The 25115-nt window shown below is 40.8% G+C and overlaps 2 pseudogenes; one reads left to right on the top strand and one right to left on the bottom strand.

Annotated features, from left to right (window-relative positions):
• Nucleotides 1–228: 228 nt before the first annotated feature.
• Nucleotides 229–6760, bottom strand: LOC100351100 (protein kinase C-binding protein NELL2 pseudogene; annotated as a pseudogene).
• Nucleotides 6761–8356: 1596 nt separating this feature from the next.
• Nucleotides 8357–25115, top strand: part of LOC103351840 (small ribosomal subunit protein uS2B-like) — a 42285-nt pseudogene continuing 25526 nt past the window's right edge.

Genomic DNA, 25115 nt, shown 5'->3' with positions numbered 1-25115 from the left:
ATGATGTCAGTTGCAGTGGAGATAGAATTGTGACCTAGTTTATCCTCAAGAACTTTCCTTTTGTGATTTTCCCAAGCTCCACACATTTCATAATTGGAGGTTCACTCAGTTATTAACAAAGGCGCATGTAGCTGTCCACAAACCTTCCAATTTAAGTTTCAACTTTTTTTTTGGCTTTTAAATGAAACAACTTTCTTTAAAGCAAAATCTACTGTAAGATGGCTTACTTCACAGTTCCCAAAAGTACAGCGGGTCCACAGAGCAACAGATGTGTCCATTCTTGCACTTGCAGAGTGTGCACTCTGTGCTGTGATTGATCCACAATGACCACAATTCTTCTCATCCAGACAGGTCTTGGTGATGTCATGGAGGATGGTGTCAGCCTGGCAGGAGTTGGTGACAAAGGGCAGCGGGGAGCTCTTGTTCTCTGGGAGTGTACTGAATTTACTCCACATCTGGGCAGGATAGGGGTCAGCAGTCCACCTCCTGTGGCAAGCAGAGGCACTGCTGGCAACTCTGGACCCAGGTGTCACACCGCTGTTGTACAAGTTCTCCCTGTTTTGGTGGAGGCACTGACTGTGGGATCAACCGTGGGATTCTCAGTCACGGGCTATCTGTCAGCGTGTGACAAACCTGCTCTGACATGAGCACATGGAGCAGTGCTCACTTTCCAACACCCAGATCTGACCATCGTGCTTCACCCTCCTACTGTGGATGCTGTCCCCTGTGCAGTTCTTGCTGAGAGGGCCCCAGCAGTTGTAGCCACCATCCAAGTTGAAGCAAGTGGTGTCGCTGGCATGGCTGTGCCTCCCAGTCCCACATGGTTGACATCTTCACATGACTCTCCACTTGGAGAGAGCATCCTGTTGTCACCGTAGCCATCCTGGCACTCGCAGCGGAACCATGCAGGCAGGTTAATGCAGTTGGCATGGCTATCACACAGAACAAAACCAACAGAGCATTCATCATTGTCCATAACACAGAGGGTCCAGAGGAGGAGCCTAGGAGGCAGGCACACACCTTAGTGGTGATGCAGGCTCCTCTATTACTGCAGCCATCTTTGCAAAATGCTTTGCATGTGGTTCCATTGCCCATGTAGCCAGACTTGCAAACACAGTTGTGTCCTCCCATGAGGTAGAATCACAAGGCGTTTTCATCCCAGTTGTGCTGATTCGTGATGCACCCATCATGCTCTGTACATGAATAATCAATCTGCATGTACCCTTCCTTGCAGATGTGCACGAACTAGCCTGGGGTGTTGACACTTATCATATTCTAGGGAGAGCAATGGCACCCTTCAGCACACTCATCAGTGTTTTCACAGTAGGCACCGTCCTCTCACAGAGCCCTGAAAACATCTTGACAGCTGCATAGGGCCCTATCATTCAGATTCCTGCAGATGGAACTCCCCACGCAGTTGTGGTTTTAGGAACAAAAGTCATAACCATTACAGACTGCAGCAGCTGCTAGAAAAAGTGATCAGCTGAAACTCTGGACAGTCCAAAGCTGGGCAGCCTGGACTTTTGAAAAGCTTCATGGTCTGATCTTTGTACTCATATGGGACACACACTCCAGAGGAGGAGTAGTACTACTTCACTCTCCTTCAAAGTAGGTTTGTCCCTGAAATTGGCATACTGACTTGTACTCCTTACAGCACCTGCCATCCATGCATGCCGGGGCTGACCTCAGCAGGCACTCAGACACTGGCAGACCAGGATCCCACACTGAGTGGTTCCATTTAGGTACGTACTATTTTTACAGCCATCTGTCCAGGAGCAGAGTTCTCAGTAGGTGTCTCCCTTTGCAGTGCAGGTCCTCTCACAGGAGCACTGATCGAGTCCATCCGCTGCTCAGCCCGGGACAGACTGGCTGATGTTTTCGCTAAAGTATCCTGGAGCTACGTGATTTTCTGCACAAGTCCATGGGAGTCATTGCAAGCTGGACAGGTGCGCTTAAGATCCGGGCAATGAGCAATATATTCTTGGGGCATGACAAGTAATTGCACATCGTGCTTGAAACACTTGAAATATCCATGTGAATTATTTCTTTGTCGCACCTAAAATGTTGTGCTTACAAGCAATTCTGTGGAGGCTTTTCTACCACTCTATTATATGTGTAAAATCCAATGGGAGGGGGCCGGTGCTGTGTCTTAGTGCATAAAGCTGCTGCCTGCAGTGCCAGTATCCCATATGTGCACTGGTTCAAGTCCCAGCTGCTCCACTTCTGATCCAGCTCTCTGCTATGGCCTGGGAAAGCAGTAGAAAATGGCCCAAGTCTTTGGGCTCCTGCACTCACATGGGAGACCAGGAAGAAGCTCCTGGCTCCTGGCTTTGGATAGGCTCAGTTCTAGTGATTGCAGCCACTAGGGGAGTGAACTAGCAAATGGAAGACTTCTCTCTCTCTCTCTCTCTCTCTCTCTCTCTCTCTCTCTGGCTCCACTGGCTCTGTCTCTCTGTGATGCAAGTGGTAAATGGAGAGAATGACTCCTGAATTTAGGTGGGCCTGTTTCAGGGTCCCCCAAGACAGTGGATTCATGCCAATTTCTCAGCTTCTGGGAAAAAAAATCTGCCCAGCTGTAGCAGTGGACACCCTTATGCTTCCGGGAGTGTGTTGAAGGAGAAAGGCTTTGGTCCCATTGTGCAGCCCTGTGAGTTTGCACACTCTGCCTGTGGACGCCCCCAGTTCCCTTGGAATATGTATTTTCAATGGCAATTCAAGGAAAACTTTGATACATTGATACAAATATATCTGCTGTATGTTTCAATGAGCATTACCTAGCTATAAAATTTGAAGTTTACCCTGCGGACAGATTTCAATTAAATTAAAATGCAATGTGCTGAAGAATTCACTAAAGGGTTTGTGAGCCTATGTTATCCATCTTAGTGGAGCAACAAGCAAAACAATGTATTTAAATAAATAAAACTATATTTAGGTGCAATGACTTTATGTGCAACTTTTCATAAAGAAATCCTATATTGAATGCTGTACACAAAATAACAGCAAAGTTGTTCTCTTATGGTGAGAATAAGGAAAATAAGATGGAAGGAAGTTAATAGGCAGCGTGGTCAGTCACATCCTGGAAACCTTGTCCCCATTGAATTGCTGTAGCAGACCACAGCCTGACATAAGCACATCTTGTTTCAAAGTACCACACCTGGAAGAAGTCACTTCGAATCGATGACAATCTTAGAGCATTTATTCTTCATCCTTTCTAACCATAGAATTTAAGCACCTCATGCAAGCCATACCAAAAACATATTAAACCAATTATCCATATGCCAATAACCTGCTTTTCAAGGTTTCACCAAAATTACTACACAAATTGTCAAGCAAAGCAAGAGGTGACCATTTTTACTGAACTATTTTCAGAGACGAGAGTCTCTGTTCCACTGAACAAAGTCTATCTGTGTGCCAGTACTGTAATATTTTACAGTACAGACACTTTAGCACTATGCATGTTAAGCAAAGTCCTTCACTTTTCCTAATGGCAACACAGAAGATAGGAAGAACACAAACTTCAGAATGAAATATGCCTGTATCTGCATCAGTCCATTGCTCCCAATCAGACACAATTCCTAAGCCTCAGTTTTCTCCCTTACAAAATGGGGTTAGCACCCCTATGCAACCCGACTTTATTAAAGTGTAAATTATGCTGCCTTGGCACTCTGTACATGTTGGTTACGCTTTTGATACAATGAGTTTGAAGACTGGAGAACCATGTTCTAAGGAACCTGAGTTTAACTCTTGAAATGCTGTACAGTTTTATAACTAAAATGAAACATAGGTACCTAGTTTCTTTGAGTCTGCTAATGTAACGTTCTGTGAAACACTGTGTTTTCCAAGTATAGCACATTAGTCACCAGGTGAAAGAAGGCAGATTCACTGTCTCCTGGGCGGTACTTGGTTGAAAATTACACTTTTCCATCCAATTTTCAAGCTATGTTTAAGAACCTTTCCTAACATTTTTATTTCCCTCTGTTACTTGCAGGAGACAATGGGTAACACACACTAGCCTACCACAAATAGCCATTGCTTTTTCCATCCCCTCACCTTGAACTGCACATGCCCCTTGTCTTCTATGTCTCGGTCAGGTGTATTATCCTGAGTTTCAGGTGATGGTTTGTCTTTTTCATGTTTTACATCACTGGGCTGCTGGTCCTAGGAGTGAGTGTGAGTACAGATAAAAACATTTCATATTAACACGTTTCAGTATACCTATGTGTGTAGTACATGTAACACACAGATCTGAAACACACATATTTATAACACATCTGAGATAACACGTATTTACAACACAGAGATATGCATAATCTTAAATAAATTGAAAACAAAGATATGAGAAGGGAACCACAAGGCATATTGCTGGAAACAGATGAATGTACACATTCAGTCATCACCCAAGTATAATCCTCTGGGATCAATGTTTGCTTCATGAGGTTCAGCTCTCACTCACTGTCTTAATGAAGATGTTTTAAGGCTACCTAAAAAAGTGCAGTGTTACAGATAAAACAAATTCTTGTGAAAGTTCCCCGTTGAATTACATTGATAAGTTCCTACATTTATCCCATCCTTAAATTAGTAGAGTACAAGCCGGCGCCACGGTTCACTAGGCTAATCCTCCACCTTACGGCGCCGGCACCCTGGCTTCTAGTCCCGGTCGGGGCGCCGGATTCTGTCCCGGTTGCCCCGCTTCCAGGCCAGCTCTCTACTGTGGCCAGGGAGTGCAGTGGAGGATGGCCCAAGTACTTGGGCCCTGCACCCCATGGGAGACCAGGGTAAGTACCTGGCTCCTGCCATCGGATCAGTGTGGTGCGCCGGCCGCAGCGCGCCGGCCGCGACGGTCATTGGAGGGTGAACCAACGGCAAAGGAAGACCTTTCTGTCTCTCTCTCTCACTGTCCACTCTGCCTGTCAAAAAATAAAAAAAATTAGTAGAGTACATATAATTTTCTCATGATATATTTTTGAGTAGTCTATATATATATCTTAATGTATTGTTTAATATTTTTATGCATATCCTCAGGAATGCAATTATCTTATACTTTTATTACATCTACTCTTTTTGTTGGACTTGGGATCAAAGTGATGCCACTTTCATAGGATGAATTGGGATATAAAACCTTTTTCTAGTCTCTGGAACTAAGGTTTCTGTAAGGCTGGGATTAATGTAATACTAGGCTTCCCCATGAAGAGATGTTTCTGAATTACTCCTTTCTGTTAGGGTTGAGTCATACTTCAGCACAGAGACAGAAGGAGCAGTTCCAGGATCCATCACTTTAAACGTTGTAAGGCCTACCTCCCAAGCAAAATACCTCTACTGATGCCATAACTCAGAAAACAACCCGTTTCTCTGTGTCTCCTGGTAATAAGTTGGATTTTTACTGGGTGTGTACTATCTGTGAGACACTTCTTCGTATCAGTTTCCCCATGTGAACACTTTCATTCAAGCATGATAAAAAAATAAATCTCAGTTTTAATCAGCTTTATGATGTCTAACTGTAGTAAGAAGCAGGTTTGTCGGTTCAAGTTTTATATCCAAAGCCCTTGCTATTTCTTGCTATTTGAAATAGTTGAATGCAAAATGATGGTGTACATTACCTGATGACTTTAGAGCCTGACCTTTTTTTTTTTTTTTTTTTTGACAGGCAGAGTGGACAGTGAGAGAGAGAAAGACAGAGAGGAAGGTCTTCCTTCCGTTGGTTCACCCCTCAATGACCACTGTGGCCGGCGCACTGCACCGATCCGAAGCCAGGAGCCAGGTGCTTCTCCTGGTCTCCCATGGGGTGCAGGGCCCAAGCACTTGGGCCATCCTCCACTGCACTCCCGGGACACAGCAGAGAGCTGGACTGGACGAGGAGCAACCGGGACAGAATCCGGCGCCCTGACCGGGACTAGAACCCGGGTGCCGGCGCCACAGGTGGAGGATTAACCTATTGAGCTGCGGTGCCGGCTGAGCCTGACATTTTTTATAAAAATTGAAATCTATCTCTTGGCTTACTTGAATTTAAAAATATTTTTCCTTCCCTTAAAGGAAGAATTTCCCAAAATGATGCATATGTACATCACAAAGTATCACAGGTGAAATCATTGATACAGATTTTGTTATTTTTAATTATATAGATTTATGGGTATGATGTGGTTCTCTGATTCATTATTGAATATGTGTTCATCAAATCAGGTTATCTAGGCTTTACATCTTTATAAACATTGCATTTTTGATTCACCCTGATAATTTATGGGTACAGTGTGATATTTCAAAAGAACACAATGTGCGGTGCTCAAATCAGGGTGGGTAACTGATTTTTCCCTCTGCTTGTCAATATTTTATGTGTAGAGCTTGTGGCCTCCTCTCTTTGTTTGTTCGTTACATGTTAGAGGTTACTGTGGACCTCAGTCACCCAACTGTGTTATAAAGATTTACATAATAACATGGTTATTTCATAATGGTATAGAAAATTGTAAAAGTGCCCCAAAGCCATTTGTGATGTTTTATGGTGAGACAGAGAAAAGAACTGATGCCACAAACCCTAAGGCAAAGTGCTTCAAAATATCCTCTGTAAAAGCTTGTCTCTTCTTAAAGGTTATTCAGAGGGAATAACCAGAAATCTCTTTTGTATTATTGCTATGCAATCCTGCGTTGACCTGATAGTTACCATATTCTTCTCAGGAGCTCCTCCAACTGTATTATTCCACCCAGCCTTGTAGCCTGCTACTGCACATGATGACAAACAAGTTGCAAGTTGCAATGCAGGATAGCACATGGCAGTGGAGCAGAAGGATACATAAATCAAAAAGCAGTTGCAGTACAAAGGAGAAACACAGGCAGGGAAGCCACAACACTATAACAACAAAAACAATGCAAGGACTTCCAAGAAATCAAGAATAAAACAAGGAGAAACACTATGACTGTGAGAGTGAAAGAGAACAAGTGGATTCCCCATGTCCACTCATCGCTGTGTCCACATTTTTGATCATGCTGGTGTAAGGCTGAGTGACATTGAGGCTTTATACTCAAATTCATGAGCAGATTGGCAGGGTTGTGTTCATTCACAAACTTTTATGGATGCTCTAGTTCTGTTCTGTATGCAGCACGATTGGGGAATTATCCAAAGCAGTCCCTAACTTAAGGCTGATCTGGGGAAATAGCAGTGTTAAGGTTTGTTGAGGACATAAATGTAGGACCACAATAGTACCCAACACTTCCAAAGTGTGGGATAAAAGGTAGAAACTTTCTCTACAAGAACAGGATTTGCAGAGATTGCATATGACTGACAGTAAGCAAATTGTTCTTTAAACCATGACTGTTCAGATTCCAGTGAGTATTGTGTGCCATTTTCACTCAAGCAATAATCTTATTCAACTCCCACTGGGTCTGAGGCTCCATGCTTTAGGCTAGGCTGCCTCTGAAGATCTAGGAATGATTTGTGTAGGATAAGAGTTCTATAAGAGTCTGCGTGGGTGCAAACTGTTGAAATCTTTACTTAGTATAGAGTTGATCTTCTGAATATAAAGATAATTAAAAATGAATCTTAATGAAGAATGGGTTGGGAGAGGGAGTAGGAGACGGGATGGTTTTTGGGTGGAAGGGGGGTTATGGGGGGAAGAACCGCTATAATCCAAAAGTTGTACCTTTGAAATGAATATTTATTAAATAAAAGTTCTCTATAAAAAATGTCCCATTAGGACTGCTGGATCATGTAGGATGCACACATTTGACCTTATAAAATTTGTCCTTTGCAATTTTGTATCCCTGCCAGCCACGTGTGAGCTTTTCAGTTCCCTTTCCTCCCAGATGGTAACAGTACTCAGTACTGTTGGGGATCTTTCAAAGTTTCATTTCATTTTAGCAATTCTAACAGCAGCATAGCGATATCACATTTTGCTCTTCTTGTGCATTTTTCTAATGATTTATGATGCTGAGCATCTAATTTGTTTAATCCCATGCACACCTTTAATAAAGTGTCTGTTCAGATGTTTCACCCATTTTAATGGGTTCTGTTTTTTCTTATTGAGATTTATATATTATTACTATATATAATATTATATATTCTTTATACATTGTATGTATAATATATTCTTTATATATTCCGGCAAGAAGTGTTTCATCACATGTGTCTTGCTATCATTTTCTCTTCACATGTGCCTTGTTTTTCTCTCTTCACAATATAATTGTAAGAGCCAAAATCTTGAAGTCTAAAGTTTCTTGTGATAGTTTTGTTTGTATTCTCTAATTTATGAAAACTTTGCTTAACTGAATGCCATAAATATCTTCTCCTATGTTTTCATCTAGAGCTTTTACAGCTTTACTTATTACATTTAGCTCTGTGATTCATATTGGGTTCATGTTGAGACGTGCTATGAGGCAAAAAGAGATTGCGTATAATTGCTCCTTGCAGCATGTTATTGCCAGTAGGCAAATTGCTCTTTTAATGATGACTCTTCACATTTCAGTTAGTAGTGTGTGTCATCATCTCCCAGACAAAAATCTTGCTCATCTCCTAGAGGCTATCAGGCTTCATGCTCTGGGATTGGCAGGCTCTGAGGGTCTTGGAATGATTCCTTCAGGAGAAGAGTTCTACGGGAGCTCAGAGTTAAATGAGCAGAACTACGAAGATTATTACAAAACAAGTTTGGTGAGACCCACGGCCCGGTTGAGCCAGGAGTCATTCAGAACATGTAGAAAGGCTTTCTAAACCATGTGGTCAGGATTGGCTTCTTTTTTTTTTAACTTTTATTTAATGAATATAAATTTCCAAAGTACGATTTATGCATTACAATGGCTTCCCCCACATACCGTCCCTCCCACCCACAACCCTCCCCTTTCCCACTCCCTCTCCCCTTCCATTCACATCAAGATTCATTTTCGATTATCTTAATATACAGAAGATCAGCTTAGTATACATTAAGTAAGGATTTCAACAGTTTGCTCCCACACAGAAACATAAAGTGAAAAATAATAGATGATTTTTTTAAATGATGATGAAATCAGATCAGACCTATTGTCATGTTTAATCCCAGTGAGAGTCAAGTTGGGAGTTGATAATTTCTTTTTTTTTTTTTTTTTTACAGAGGATCAGTTTAGTATGCATTAAGTAAAGATTTCAACAGTTTGCACACCCATAGAAACACAAAGTGAAATATATTGTTTGAGTACTCGTTATAGCATTAAATCTCAATGCACAGCACATTAAGGACAGAGATCCTACATGAGGAGTAAGTGCACAGTGACTCCTGTTGTTGACTTTACCAATTGACACTCCTGTCTATGGCATCAGTAATCTCCCTATGCTCCAGTCATGAGTTTCCAAGGCTATGGAAGCCCTCTGAGTTCTCCGACTCTTATCTTGTTTAGACAAGGTCATAGTCAAAGTGGAGGTTCTCTCCTCCCTTCAGAGAAAGGTACCTCCTTCTTTGATGACCTGTTCTTTCCACTGGGATCTCACTCGCAGAGATCTTTTGCCAGAGTGTCTTGGCTTTCCATGCCTGAAATACTCTCATGAGCTTTTCAGCCAGCTCTGAATGCCTTTAGGGCTGATTCTGAGGCCAGAGTGCTATTTAGGACATCTGCCATTCTATGAGTCTGCTGAGTATCTCACTTCCCATGTTGGATCACTCTCCCCTTTATTTACTCCATCAGTTAGATTTAGCAGGTACTAGACTTGTCTATGTGCTCCCTTTGACTCCCAGTCCCTTCACCATGACCAACTGTGAACTGAAACTGATCACCTGGAACAGTGAGATGGCATTGGTACATGCCACCTCGATGGGATTGAATTGGAATCCCCTGGTATGCTTCCAACTCTACCATTTGGGGCAAGTCAGCTTGAGCATGTCCCAAATTATATATCTCTTCCCTCTCTTATTCCTACTCTTATGTTTAACAGGGATCACATTTCAGTTAAATTTCAACACTTAAGAATAACTGTGTATTAATTACAGAGTTAAACCAGTCATATTAAGTAGAACAGACAAAAAAAACTACTAAGAGGGATAATGTATTAAGTTGTTCATTAACAGTCAGGGCTATGCTGATCAAGTCACCATTTCCCATAGAGTCCATTCCACTTCAACATGTTTCCTTTTTGGTGTTCAGTCAGTTGTCACCGATCAGGGAGAACATATGGTATTTGTCCCTTTGGGACTGGCTTATTTCACTCAGCATGATGTGTTCCAGATTCCTCCATTTTGTTGCAAATGAATGGATTTCGTTGTTTCTTACTGCGGTATAGTATTCTAAAGAGTACATATCCCATAATTTCTTTATCCAGTCTACCGTTGATGGGCATTTAGGTCGGTTCCAGGTCTTAGCTATTGTGAATTGAGCTGCAATAAACATTAGGCTGCAGACCGCTTTTTTGTTTGCCAATTTAAATTCCTTTGGGTAAATTCCAAGGAGTGGGATGGCTGGGTCGAACGGTAGGGTTATCTTCAGGTTTCTGAGGGATCTCCAGACTGACTTCCATAGTGGCTTGACCAGTTTGCATTCCCACCAACAGTGGGTTAGTGTCCCTTTTTCCCCACATCCTCGCCAGCATCTGTTGTTGGTAGATTTCTGCATGTGAGCCATTCTAACCGGGGTGAGGTGAAACCTCATTGTGCTTTTGATTTGCATTTCCCTGATTGCTAATGACCTTGAACATTTTTTCATGTGCCTGTTGGCCATTTGGATTTCCTCTTTTGAAAAATGTCTATTGAGGTCCTTGGCCCATCTCTTAATTGGGTTGTTGGTTTTGTTTTTGTGGAGTTTCTTGATCTCTTTGTAGATTCTGGTTATTAACCCTTTATCTGTTGCATAGTTTGCAAATATTTTTTCCCATCCTGTCGGTTGTCTCTTCAGTCTCCTGACTGTTTCTTTTGCAGTACAGAAACTTCTCAATTTGATGCAATCCCAATAGTTGATTTTTGGCTTTGACTGCCTGTGCCTCCCAGGTCTTTTCCAGAAACTCTTTGCCTGTGCCAATATCTTGAAGGGTTTCTCCAATGTTCTCTAGTAACTTGATGGTGTCAGGGCGTAGATTTAGGTCTTTAATCCATGTTGAGTGGATTTTTGTGTAAGGTGTAAGGTAGGGGTCTTGCTTCATGATTCTGCACGTGGAAATCCAATTTTCCCAGCACCATTTATTGAATAGACTGTCCTTGCTCCAGGAATTAGTTTTAGATCCTTGATCAAATATAAGTTGGCTGTAGATGTTTGGGTTGATTTCTGGTGTTTCAATTCTGTTCCATTGGTCTATCCATCTGTTTCTGTACCAGAACCATGCTGTTTTGATTACAACTGCCCTGTAGTATGTCCTGAAATCTGGTATTGTGATGCCTCCGGCTTTGTTTGTGTTGTACAAGATTGCTTTAGCTATTCGAGGTCTCTTGTGCCTCCATATAAATTTCAGCACCAATTTTTCCAGATCTGAGAAGAAGGTCTTCGGTATCTTGATTGGTATTGCATTGAATTTATAAATTGCTTTTGGGAGAATGGACATTTTGATGATATTGATTCTTCCAATCCATGAGCATGGAAGATTTTTCCATTTCTTGGTATCCTCTTCTATTTCTTTCTTTAAGGTTTTGTAATTTTCATCGTAGAGATCTTTAACGTCCTTGGTTAAATTTATTCCAAGGTATTTGATTGTTTTTGTAGCTATTGTGAATGGGATTGATCTTAGAAGTTCTTCCTCAGCCGTGGCATTGCCTGTGTACACAAAGGCTGTTGATTTTTGTGCATTGATTTTATACCCTGCTACTTTGCCAAACTCTTCTATGAGTTCCAATAGTCTCTTAGTAGAGTTATTTGGGTCCCCTAAATACAGAATCATGTCATCTGCAAAGAGGGATAGTTTGAGTTCTTCCTTCCCAATTTGTATCCCTTTAATTTCTTTTTCTTGCCTAATAGCTCTGGCTAGAACCTCCAGAACTATATTGAATAGCAGTGGTGAGAGTGGACATCCCTGTCTGGTTCCAGATCTCAGTGGAAATGCTTCCAACTTTTCCCCATTCAATAGGATGTTGGCTGTGGGTTTTTCATAGATTGCTTTGATTGTATTAAGGAATGTTCCTTCCAAACCCAGTTTGCTTAGAGTTTTCATCATGAACGGGTGTTGTATTTTATCAAATGCTTTCTCGGCATCTATTGAGATAATCATATGGTTTTTCTTCTGCAGTCTGTTAATGTGGTGTATCACATTGATTGTCTTGCGCACATTAAACCATCCCTGCATACCAGGGATAAATCACACTTGGTCTGGGTGGATGATCTTTCTGATGTATCATTGCATTCTATTGGCGAGAATTTTATTGAGGATTTTTGCATCTATGTACATCAGGGATATTGGTCTGGAATTCTCTTTCAGTGCTGCATCTTTTTCCGGCTTAGGAATTAAGGTGATGCTGGCTTCATAGAAAGAATTTGGGAGGACTCCCTCTTCTTCGATTGTTCTGAATAGTTTGAGAAGAATTGGAGTTAGTTCTTCTTTAAATGTCTGGTAGAATTCAGCAGTGAATCCATCTGGTCCTGGGCTTTTCTTTGTTGGGAGGGCCTTTATTACTGTTTCAATTTCTGTCTCAGCTATGGGTCTGCTTAGGTTTTCTATGTCTTCCTGGTTCAATTTAGGTATGTTGCATGTGTCCAGGAATGTATCCATTTCTGATAGGTTTCCCTGTTTGCTGGCATACAAGTCCTTGTAGTAATTTCTGATGATTCTTTTTATTTCTGTGGTGTCTGTTGTTACGTTTCCTTTTTCATCTCTGATTTTATTGATTTGGGTCTTTTCTCTTCTTTTTTTAGTTAGTTGGGCCAATGGGGTGTCAATTTTGTTTATTTTTTCAAAAAACCAGCTCCTCGTTTGGCTGATTTTTTGTAATGTTTTTCTTGATTCAATCCTATTGATTTCTTCTCTGATTTTAATTATTTCTCTTCTCCTACTAGATTTGGGTCTGGTTTTCTGTAGGTTTTCTAGATCCTTGAGATGCATTGAAAGCTCATCTATTTGGTGCCTTTCCAATTTCTTGATGTAGGCACCTATTGATATAAACTTCCCTCTTAACACTGCTTTTTGTCTATCCCATAAGTTTTGGTATGTTGTGCTGTTATCCTCATTTACTTCCAGAAAGTTTTTGATTTCTCTTTTGATTTCTTCTATGACCCATTGTTCATTCAGGAGCATGTTGTTCAATCTCCATGTGTTTGCGTATGCTCTAGGGATTCCTGAGTTGCTAATTTCCAACTTCATTCCTTTATGGTCTGAGAAGCTGCATGGTATGATTCTAATTCTTTTGAATTTGCTGAGACTTGCTTTATGGCCTAGTATGTGGTCAATCCTAGAGAAGGTTCCATGTACTGCTGAGAAGAATGTAAAATCTTTAGCTGTAGGATTGAAAGTTCTGTATATATCTGTTAGATCCATTTGGGCTATAGTGTCGTTTAAATCTACTGTATCCTTGTTGATCTTCTGTCCTATTGATCTGTCTATTTCTGAGAGTGGAGTATTGAAGTCCCCCAGTACTATTTTATTGGGGTCTAAGTCTCCCTTTAAGTCCCTTAACAAATCTTTTAGATAAACCGGTGCCCTGTAGTTAGGTGCATATACATTGATAATTGTTATATCTTCCTGTTGAATTGATCTCTTAATCTTTATGTAGTGTCCCTCTTTGTCTCTCTTAACGGTTTTTGTGGTAAAGTTTATAGTGTCTGATATTAAGATGGCTACGCCTGCTCTTTTTTCATTTCTGTTGGCATGGTATATCTTTTTCCAGCCTTTCACTTTCAGTCTGTATGGATCTTTGTTGGAAAGATGTGTTTCTTGTAAGCAGCAATTAGATGGGTTTTGTTCCTTAACCCAGTCAGCCAATCGGTGTCTTTTAACTGGACAGTTCAGGCCATTCACGTTCAATGTGACTAATGATAAGTGGTAACTTTGCCCTGCCATTTGCCAAAGATAAGTTCTAATATATGCTTTGAATTCCCTGTGATCTTTTGCTGTGAGCTTTCCTTCCTTGGTTTCCTTCCTTTACCTTCTTTCATATTGATGACCGTGTTTCTTTGTTTCTGTGTGTAACACATCTTTAAGCATCTTTTGCGGGGCTGGACAAGTGGCAACAAATTCTTTCAATTTCTGTTTGCTATGAAAAGTCTTTATTTCACCTTCATTCACAAATGATAGCTTTGCAGGATATAATATTCTGGGCTGGCAGTTGTTCTCTCTTAGTACCTGGGCTATATCTCGCCATTCCCTCCTAGCTTGTAGAGTTTCTGATGAGAAGTCAGCTGTGAGTCTGATTGGAGATCCTCTGAGAGTAATCTGACGTTTCTCTCTTGCACATTTTAGGATCTTTTCTTTATGTTTCACTGTGGAGAGTTTAATTACAACGTGTCGTGGTGAGGATCTCTTTTGGTCGTGTTTATTAGGGGTTCTGTGAGCTTCCTGTACTAGGATTTCTCTGTCCTTCTCCAAACCTGGGAAATTTTCTGCTAATATCTCACTAAAAAGGCCTTCTAATCCTTTCTCCCTCTCCATGCCTTCAGGAACTCCTAGAACCCGAATGTTGGGTTTTTTAATAGTATCCTGAAGATTCCCGACAATATGTTTTAGATTTCTAATTTCCTCTTCTTTTCTTTGGTTTGACTGTATCCTTTCCTGTTCTCTGTCTTCTAAGTCCGATATTCTCTCTTCTGCTTCTCCCATTCTGTTTGTAAGGCTCTCTATTGTGTTTTTCATTTGATCTATTGAATTCTTCACTTCAGTCACTATCCCAGTTTCCTGTTGTACTAGTTGTTTCGTTTCATTTTGATTCCTCCTTAATATTTCATTTTCACGAGAGAGATTTTCTATCTTGTCCATTAAGGATTTCTGTAGTTCAAGAATTTGTTTTTGAGAACTTCTTAATGTTCTTATCAATTTTTTGAGATCTGCTTCTTGCATTTCTTCTATGTCATCATCCTCATAATCTTGAATTGGGGTGTCTTTTTCATTTGAGGGCGTCATGGTGACTTCCTTGTTTTTATTACCTTGGTTTTTGCGTTTGTTATTTGGCATATTGGAGATATTTGGTTTCTTCACTGTGGTGCTTTTTCTTATTATACTATGACTCTAGATTAAGTGGACTATCTGTTTTTGATGGAGCCTTAGGGCTTGAGATGGGTGTGTCCTGAGAGCTCTGTTTGGTGTGCCAAAGGTGACACTCCCAGGTTAGGCATGGTAAATCTCTCTCTCTCTCTCTTTTTTTTTTTTTTTTGATTCAAAAGGGAAGTTATTCTGCACAGCTGAATGAAGTTGGAGGTAGTTAGCAGGCAAATGATATACCCGCAGGAGCCAGAGATCGGAAGCTCTTTCCCAAGGACCACACAGGGAATCTGTTCGGCCCTCAGAGTGGGCTCAAATTCTCCTTCAGTCTCCCACTGGGTTGCCAAAGTTACGGAATTGTAGCGTCTCTGGAGAGTGCTCAGGTGAATTCCGTGAGTTCTCTCCCCCACCGTCTCTTTTTTCACAGTCTCAGTTCAGTAGCACCACAAATTTACTAGGTCCTAATCTCCTGTTAATTTGCCCCGCCCAGAGTCAGGTTTTTCTGCTAGGCTCAGGGCCAGTGCAGCCCTGAGTTCGCTCTGCTTATGACGTATGTCCAAGATGGCGCCTGCTCTTTGTCTTGCTCGCCCTTGAGAGGTGAGCGGAGAGAGAGAAACCCGTGTCCGTACCAGTCACCTTTTTTTTTTCCTCTCTCTCTCTTCCAGTTAGCTTGGTGAAGTTCTCCCCCCGCCCCCGGGGGGTAGTTCGCTCTAGTCTCCTCTCTCCGCTTGCCTGCCGGTGTCTCGGGTTATTGAGGTTCGGCTCACCTCGCGTTCCAGCGCTGGTGTGTTGAGTCTGCCGCTGGTGTCCCGAACTGTGGGCTCCCACGCTCTCCACGCAGGTCCGCTCCCCTTCCAGCACCGATGTGTGAACTCGGAGCCCTGGACGTCCCAAGTCTCCCCACTGTTGTCTGTGTGGCACGCACTCCCCTTCAAGCACTGGCGCGCAGACCCTGCAGCTTGCGCAGCTCGGTCCCGCGGCTCGGCTTCCACGCGGTGGGCGACCTTGTTCTCCCAGTAGGTCCTCCGATTCACGGCCACTGGATCCAGAAGAGTTTCTTCTGCAATATTTTCCTGGTTCTTTTTTCTGAGGCTACCGTAACTCCCCTTTTATTAAACTAAATTTTCCCGGACTATCGGTGCGCGCCCTCACTATTCCGCCATCTTGGCTCGATCTCAGGATTGGCTTCTTCCTAGAGTTGTGTGTGTTATACATAAAGATTCACTACAAATTAATTTTTCATCTTCCTATTCATATCCAGATTTTCCTTAAAGTATAAATTTAAATACTCAACCATCTCCATTTTACAGATTAGGTAACTGAGGGCAAGAGTAGTATCTGATTCAAGGTGGTGTGCCTAGCCAGTGGAGTAGCCAGTTTTCAAAATAGACTCTACCAGCCCCTGTGTGCTTTTCATTCTAAACATCTGATTGCTCTTAATATTTCTTCTGTTTTAATTCACTTTCATCAATTATACTTTCTCATGCTTTGCTTATCCTCCTAAGTTCTTTTTATGTCATGTGAACTTTAATATCTTCCAGGTTTATTGAAAAATTGCTGAAATGGTTTTCAAAATCTACCACACCATTTCTCATTTCCACCAGAAGTGGTTGTAGGGCTGCTGGGTCATGTAGTATGCACATGCTTCACTTTATATAAAATTGTCCTGTATCATTTTTCATCCCCAGCAGCCATGTGTGAGCATTTCAGTTCCCCTTCCTCCCAGATAGTGCTCAGTGTTGTTAGTTATCTTTCACATTTTCACCTCATATTAGCTATTCTAACAGCAGTGTAGTGATATCTCATTGTGTTCTTCGTGTGCATTTCTCTAATGATTTATGATGCTGTGCAATCCATGCATTGATTTACAATTCATACATCTTTTACAGAGTGCCTGTTCAAATTTTTTAAACATTTTAGTAGGTTCTGTTTTTTTCTTATTGAAATTTCAGAGTTCTTTATATATTCCAGCAAGTAATGTTTTATTGTGCAATCATTTTCTCTCCATATATGACTTTTTTTTCCAAATCTCCACTATATAGTTCTAAGAATCAAAGTTAAAAAATTTGAAGTGCAAGGTTTCTTGTATTAATTTAGGTTATGGAGTCACTTCTTTATTTAAAAGCAAGATTTATTTAAGTAAGAGACCTCCAGCCAGAGTAGCCTGGAGGGGGGCTCCAAGAGAGGGAAAACCCCTAGAGTCACATTTAAGATTTTGCTTAACTGAATGCCATAAATATATTCTGTAGTTTCTTCTAGACCTTTTATAGCTTTCATTATTACACTTTAGCTTTATGATCCATACTGAGTTAATTTTGGTATGATATATGAGGCATGGATAAATATTCATCTTTTAAAATAATTTATTAACATATTTTGTTTATTTTATAACCATAAGCTTAATCCTACACTAAGTAAAGAATTCAACAACTAGTTCAAAGAAAAAAACACTTTTCCTCAACAGTAGAGACACAGACTTTAAACAATAATTAAAAGTCAAATGTAGTTTGTCATTGTAAAATGTAAAAGAATAAGAAAGGAAGGAGAAGGGAAGGTGGGAACATGGGTGGGAGGGAGGGTAGGGTGGGAAGCATCACTATGCTCCTAAATCTGCATATATGAACTACATGACATTTGTTCACCTTATATAAATAAAAGTACATTTATTTATTTATTTATTTGAAATGTAGAGTAACAGGGGGAAGGGAGGGAGGGAATAAGAGAGAGAAGGAGAGGGAGAGGGAGAGGGAGAGGGAGAGGGAGAGGGAGAGGGAGAGGGAGAGGGAGAGGGAAAGAATCTTCTATCTGCTGGTTCTCTCCCCAAGTGTCCACAACAGCCAGGTCTGGGTTGGGCCGTAGCCAGCTCCAAGAACTCAAGTTTGTGTTTCTTATGTGGCTGTTCCTGGCAGGGACCCAACTACCTGAGTCATCACCGCCTGCCTCAGAGGTGCACATTAGCAGAAAGCTGGAATCAGAAGCAGAGGTGGGTCTCAAACTCAGCCACTCCAATATGGGGTGTGGCATTGGAAGAGGTGTCTTGAGCACTGCATCAAATGCCTGCCCTCAGTTGTGTTCTTATTATTAGAACTGGAGTGATGAGGTTCAAGTCCTTTGCATGCCAGAACGGAACCCAGAAGCCTCTAATTCCTTTTTGTATATCTCCATTATTTCTTTCCTTCTTCTAGCTCTGTGTCTGTTTCTCATTTTGTAAGATGGATGTTTATATAATTGGTGTGAGGCCTTCTTTCTAATATAAGCAGTTAATGTTATACTATTTTCCTCTAGACACAGCTTTACCTATATCTCAGAAACTTTTATGTGCTGTTCACATTATCATTTAAATAAAACTGTTTGCTGATTTCCTTTTTTTTAACTTACTGTATTATTTAGCCTACTCTATTATTATCCTATTGGTTAATGATAATTGTTCTTTAATTTCCAGCTACTAAAATGTATCATCTTCCCAGATGCTTTTCCCCCAATTTAGCCTTTTACCTCTTCTCCTGACTACTCTTGGATTGAATATTTTATGCTTTCTGTGGGGAGCAACTCGGACTAGACTAAGTTACTGGAATTAAGACTTATTCTATGCATCTGCTCTCCCACAATATGGCGCTGAGAAGGGAGAAGCAGCTTCTACACAGCTGCCTCCAGTTCAACCAATAAACAGCAGGACCTGCTCCTGATTGGAGGAGAGCAGCGTACTCGGTGTGTGGGTAGCAGAGTTGGGATTGGTGGAAGAGGACTATAAAGGAGGAGAGAGACAACATGCACGAGGAACATCTAAGGGGAACATCTATCTGAAGGAACACCTGTGCAGCCCCCGAGAGAGCCGGCCGGCGGTGTGCCGCTCCCCCGTGGAAGTGGGGAAGGTGGCAGGGGGAACCGCCCTTCCACGGAGGTGGAAGGGACGGTAGCCAACCCGGGAAGAACCAGCAGCAAACCCGGGGAGGGCCGAGCAGACAAAAGAACAGCGCAGGGTCCTGTGTCGTTCCTCCACGAAGAGGGGGAGCGACACTTTCATTGTATCTTCACTATTGGTTAGTTACTTGTACCTCTTTTCTCTTAAGACAATATTAATTTCTCTAGAGTTTACAGTGTTTAGATTTATTTGATCCTACTCTACTTTTAAATGACATATTTCTACCTAACAAGCAGTGTCAGAACCTTAAAATAATATTTCCCAGTTCCTTACTACAACTTTATGTTCCATTGTTACCAAATATTTTCCTCTATATATGCTAAAAACTACTGTATATATTGTATGTGGATATATGTTTTCACCAATACAATTATTTTATAAAGTGAATTAAAATAAGACAAATGCAACCATATTAGCCCATTCACCAATTTATCATTTCCAGGACTCTTAATTCCCTTTCATAGATGCAAATTTATAGCTTGTATAAGTCTCATTCTTCCCCAAAAAACTAATTTTGACATTTCTTGTATAGCATGTATGATGGAAATTAGATTCTCTCAGTTTCTTCTTCTTTTTTTTGATTTAAAAATTTATTTTTCTTCTGTTTAAAAGTATTTTGCTGTGCACAATTTTTAGTGGAGTTACTTTCTTCCAACGTCTTAAAAATGTCAGCTCATTTTCCTCTGGCTGGCTATGTTTCTGACAAAATTTTGCTATGAATACTTGTTTCTATTACATTGCATATAAAGTGTCAGTTTTCTCTAGCTGTCTTCAAGATTTTATTTCTTGAATTTTATTTCAGGAGTTAGAATACAGTGTATCTATGTAAGAACTGGAGATGATCTTAGTTATCATGGGCATTCCCTTAGAATCTCAGATCTCTGGTTTGATATCATTCATTATTTTTTGCCCTTTTTTTAACTTCCTTTTCAGTCTTTCAGGTTGGGTGATGTCTATTGACCTCCCTTTAGGGTCATTCATTCATTTGTAAATTCTGATGAGTTCATCATTTAAAAAAAATCATCTATTATTTTTCACTTTATGTTTCTGTGTGGGAGCAAACTGTTGAAATCCTTACTTAAGGTATACTAAGCTGATCTTCTGTATATTAAGATAATCGAAAATGAATCTTGATGTGAATGGAAGGGGAGAGGGAGTGGGAAAGGGGAGGGTTGTGGGTGGGAGGGACGGTATGGGGGGGGAAGCCATTGTAACCCATAAGTCGTACTTTGGAAATTTATATTCATTAAATAAAAGATAAAAAAAAAATTCTGATGAGTCAACTGAAAAACTCATTGTAAGCTTTTGAATTGTAACATTTTCAATTGACTCTATTATAGCAAATCCTTAAAACTGGTTAGAATTGCTACAGAAGCCCCAAACTATATTTTCTTGTCTGATGTACAGCAAGTAAATTACTGACATTTGAGTGTTAGAGGAAAAATAAGAGTTTTTTGCAATGTATAGAATAAGGAGTCAGGAAGCTATAGCAAAGATTCCCAGACTCTCCAAGGAATCAAAAGTAGTGAATCTTGTAGTTTAAAGTGGGCCTTGAACTGTGTATGGTCAGCTCACGTGTGAGTCTCTGGTTGGCCCACAGTGTAACTGGCTTACCGTTGATTGATCAGCCATAAAAGCCAGTATGTTTCTTTTGAAGTGGCAAAGATGGTCTCTGGTCTGTCTCTGTCCAAGGGTAGATTGGGTACCACTGTTTTTGACTAGGCATTGTAACTTCCTGCAGAGTTCTCAGAATACAGGCTATCATGGATATGTTAACTATAGGAACAGTTTGACTCTTTGTGATCCAGGCTCTTGGCTTTGACTGATCCCTTGTGTCACTCCTTTAATTTAATGATGTATTTACAGAGGAACTGCAAATTGAGGGAGAGATGCTGAAGCCTAATTGACACCAAATGCATTCGGGGTAGGGACTGGGTTTCAATTCATTCTTTTACTTTCTATCTCTCCATCTGTTGAAAATCTCTATCCGTTCATTCTATGTGGCCCAATGTTTTCTTTCACCAGAGCCTTTATCATAAGAATTATGTCCATTTTAAGTTCCACATTTTATTGTTGCAAAATCTAATGGCGTATCTGAGTCTTTTTATTATTTATAATTTTTCTTTTTGCTTTTCTCTCTGTCTTATAATTTTTATCTGAAAGGCAGACTTCACACATAGCATAGCAGAGACTAAGAGAATATTGTTTATACTTGTAAATCTTCATGTTTCCTCTTTGACTATTTGACATGACTATTTGACATGTACCATGTGTGGTTGGTTTTGCATCCTTAGGCAGAATTTGAGCTAGGCTCAAAAGTTATTTTTCTATGATTAGCTTCATTAACTTCTATCTATACCCTTAATAGAGTGAGGGCTGGCTTGCCAGAGGGTTTTTCCAAAAGTCTGTTCCACGCTCACTTTTTTTATTTTTATTTTTTTAACAGGCAGAGTGGACAGTGAGAGAGAGAGAGAGAGAGAGAGAAAGGTCTTCCTTTTGCCATTGGTTCACCCTCCAATGGCCGCCACGGCCGGTGCACCCCGCTGATCCAATGGCAGGAGCCAGGTACTTACCCTGGTCTCCCATGGGGTGCAGGGTCCAAGGACTTGGGCCATCCTCCACTGCCTTCCTGGGCCACAGCAGAGAGCTGGCCTGGAAGAGGGGCAACTGGGACAGAATCTGGCGCCCCGACCGGGACTAGAACCCGGTGTGCCAGCGCCGTAAGGAGGAGGATTAGCCTAGTGAGCCGCGGCGCCAGCTCACGCTCACATTTAAGCCTACCTTTGCACTCGTCTGGAGAGAGGGTCTCCATCCACACGATGGCTTCTCATCCAAGAGGTTCTCGTTGCTGACTGCTTATTATCCTATTTAGGGGTCAGAGGCAAGGACCTTATTGGTTATCCTGGTCCAGCCTTGGTATCAAACAGATGCTCTTTCCCTTGAAGAAAGATAGGCTTTCTTTGTGACACCCTTCATTCCCCAAGGCTAACAGATTTCTAATTGTTCAAGCATAGGAAGTTCCCTTGTTCCAGACTTAGGAGCAGAGAATGTTTTCTTCTTGTCATAATGAGTCTTTCTCTGTGTCCCAGCAGCAACAGCATTTACCATTCTTCCCCTAGTCACTTATAGTTCTTATTCCATAAAGGAGAAGGATCCTGACAGGGTTCCCTGACTTTTCCACAGTGACAGCCACCACCATTCTCAAGGCCTATATTATTAAGGGAAGCCTTTTTTTCTCCTGTCCCCGGCTTTTCTCATGAGCACTAAATGAAGGGCTATTGAGAAGAGGTTGCGAAGAGGTGCAAAACATCTTTGTGTATGACTTTGAATAGTTCTGCATTTCCATGCTAACCCACAGTTAACCTTTATCCTTTCATTGAAAATATTATCTTATGCCTCACTCACTTGTACACTGAAGTTGTCCTTCTTCTTCACTCTGCTCTAGGTGGGTCAGCATTCTTGTCTTGACTCTTCACGGAGCCATCTTTCTTTCACTAGTTTTCAGGCTAGTGAGTTCTACTGAAACCAAAGTTCTTTGATGAACTCAAGAAAGTTCTTTTTTAGATTAGCTGTCTTTTTCTTTTGTTATGATGCAGTAATGTAATTTTCAGAATTGTACATCCTAAGCAGAAACCATTATTGCATAGAAATTTGTAGAATATGTTAAATGTAATATTGATTCAATTGAGCTAATAGTGAATGAAACTTTAGTTGATAAAGAAATTATTGTGTGGCAAATCCAAGCACAACTCAGAAACAAACATTTATCTTCAATCCACATTGCCCCTTTGTGCAGGCAATAAAATGTATATATTGAAATTAAGGGTGTAAAAGTATCTTTTTTTGCCTCAATCTCAAGTAAAATTTTAAAATTAATCAGCAAACATAGAAGAGCTGGAAAAATCACAGCTTCTTCAAAAAACTTTTGAAATATTGCTTGCTATATCCAACTTTGTGAACTTTGTGAATTAACAAGCTTGGAAAAATATCCTTCATGTATCTCACATTTATGTGCATTAGGTGTGTATTGAGAATTCTTGCCCTTTCTATTTATCATCACATTGAAATCCATTCATTATTTTTCTTTCTCTCTAAGGTCTGTATACTGACTGCCTCACACAACCCAGGGTGTTGATATTTAATTTTACAACAAGAACAGTAGCAATAAAAACAAATAGGTGTTTCAATTGCAGGTGTTTTTATTAATAGGTAAATTGTCCCTGAAATGCAAGTCAAAGCCAGTGATTAATCCATGAACAAACTTTCACATAACAACTTAGTTTTCCATTCCTACATTGGATCCACTCTAGCAAACTGAACATCTAAGGATACACCCATATCCATCCATATCAAAAAGAAGTTTTCTGATTATTTCAATAAGTGAACTGTCAGTTTCCACAAAAAAAAAAAAAAACTTCAGTTACTCTATTGTATTTATACCATTTTGGAGAAAGTTGAGTGTTGTGATGACAAAGAAAGAATTATTTCCAAATCTACTTTAACACTCTTTGGAATCCAGATTGGTCTCTCTGCGTGAAACCAGTAATAAGATATTTAAAATCCTTGTTTATCCACTAATGAGAAGAATCCTCAACTCGAATAGAGGAATATTCCATATAAAATGATAAATCAAAATTCTGTTATTGAAGACAGAGGGTAGCTCATCAAACAATCACTTGTAATATTAAATTAGAGATTAGAAAAATGAAAAGATTATGTTCAACCACACTATTTTAGAATTATGGACTATTGTTCTTTTAGGGGATTCTCTCCCCTTTCTCTCCCCTCCCTCCAACTGCATAGCTGTGTCACCCCAAGGGCTGCTTCAACTTATCTTCTTTCCACATCTACAAATATTAGATAGCACTGCCTCAGAAATGAAAAAATGAAGACCCATGACAAAACACTTCTTGGGAAGTCTTGGGATTCCCCACAAAACAGTGGGAGGATAAAGGAGTCATGGGGTGCTATTCTTTAGGCCATTAACAAAGGAATTCTGAGAGAGATTGAATCTTAATCTTTCCTCAGAGCTGGGGTGGGTGGAGGGGGACAACTAGAGAAGCAGAGTGTGGAAGAAGAAGTAGGATTCTCAGGGTAACATGGAATAAAACTTCGCTTTGAGGAGAAAAGATGTTGACCCCTGAACCATGCCACATGCCAGCACATGAAGGGAGAGCTACCCTCTCCCATCAGGTGTGATTAACTTGTACATACCTGTGCTTCCTGAGGAGGGAACAAGAGTTTCTGGGCAATGATAATGAACATAAAACATCTCATTATAGACAGCGGGCCCTAAATTCTCCAGCTCCAAGCCCTGAGGTTGGAATTAGAGTGATTGAAAGGACATTTCTATGTGTGATAGGCAAATAAATCTGTCTTTTAGTCATAATGCATTTATTATATTATACATTCATAAGCACATTTACTTATGAATATGAAGTTAACCTGCTATTTTTGAATAGGCTGAACATGTTAGGTAGGAAGTCAGAAATGAGCTTCTGTGTGTGTGACAAAGGCCTAAGGAATTGACATCTAGGTCCAGCATCCACATCTCAAAGTCATCCTGATAACCTTCCAGGTGCAGCCCAGTATCTGCACTTCAAACATCCTGCCCAGATCCTGACCTTCCAGGGGGTCCTGCCCCTTCTACCCGACACCCATCCTTCCTTCCTCTTACCAGGGCAATGTCAGCCAGGCTTCTCCTGTCCGATAACTTCAGGGGAAAAATTCAGAAAGGAATTTTTCGTATTTACATCCAACAAGTCCTTTGTTCCAGGAGGAGGAGAAGGAGAAGAGGCAGGAAGGCAAGACCCATCCCCTTAAAAACCCCAGCCTAAATGTAAACTGCGCACTCTCTCTCAGGTCCGATTTAGAGAGGTGCCCATCCGTTCTTAGGGATGTCTCTACCCTAATAAACCTTGCTATGTTGCTTTCCCCTGCTCTCTGTCTCACACCTGAATTCTTTCTTGTGCAAAGACAAGGACCCTTTGCTTCTCCGGTAACAAACATACGCATGACGAAAATATCCAAAATATCTTCAGGATTAAACAAGGGAAGACATGTAGAAGTGGGGAGATCCCCTTTGTATACCAGAGGAAAGCAATACACGAATAGCTCTTTGCAATTTTCTCTTATTCTTTC

The sequence above is a fragment of the Oryctolagus cuniculus genome, chromosome X (assembly GCF_964237555.1).
Source record: "Oryctolagus cuniculus chromosome X, mOryCun1.1, whole genome shotgun sequence".
NCBI lineage: Eukaryota > Metazoa > Chordata > Mammalia > Lagomorpha > Leporidae > Oryctolagus > Oryctolagus cuniculus.
Note: the sequence above shows the minus strand (reverse complement) of the source record. Positions and strands in the feature narration are given on the sequence as shown.